We start from the raw sequence: 717 nt of genomic DNA, 5'->3' as shown, positions 1-717 counted from the left end.
TTAGCAGCTGAGCACTTTAACCACTGAGTCACCAGGGATCCCACTACTAAAATAAGATGAGGTAAAAACACAGGTGAGCACCTGGCCTCCGTTCAAGCTACAAATATGAGCGTTGTCTTAAGGTGTTTGGAGTTTCCTACCTTTGATTTAGTCTATTGCTTTTCAGATTTGAGTATGTATAAGAACTAGTGACAAAGTCATTAATATAAAACCACAGATTCTGTACTGAACAGGGGCTTTAAGGGACTTTTAGGACAATTATGAGTACGTGTGACTTTCATACTATGTGCTGATTTTAGATCCCAACTTCCATCCAAGATGAGACATCCTAGTAATCATACTAGTCATCGTATGGTGGCATGGAGAGTTAATTAAACAATTACTTATGTTCTTTCTATTTTTAAGAAGAATCACAGGGCTAGGAGTCCTATAATACTAAGCTGCTTTTAACAATGGACATTTAAACACAACAACAAAATCTAATTTAAAGGAGCAGAGAAATGAACATTGCCAGAGGTAGCTAGCTAACAGAACTTAGCTTGTAGGGCCTTTCGGCCACAGGCTCCTTGTGAGGTCCTGAACTTAATCTGCATTTACAATTCTTGACTATGTCAGGAATGACAAATTGAAGAGAAATGACATCTAATTCATCATCAAAAAGAACATATCTAGATCAGTCATGAGGTACAGTGCTGTCTGTGATAGGATAATATCATG

Source organism: Chrysochloris asiatica, unplaced genomic scaffold (assembly GCF_000296735.1).
Source record: "Chrysochloris asiatica unplaced genomic scaffold, ChrAsi1.0 scaffold00083, whole genome shotgun sequence".
Classification (NCBI taxonomy): Eukaryota; Metazoa; Chordata; class Mammalia; order Afrosoricida; family Chrysochloridae; genus Chrysochloris; species Chrysochloris asiatica.
The sequence above is the reverse complement of the archived record's forward strand: the minus strand, read 5'-3'. Positions refer to the sequence as shown.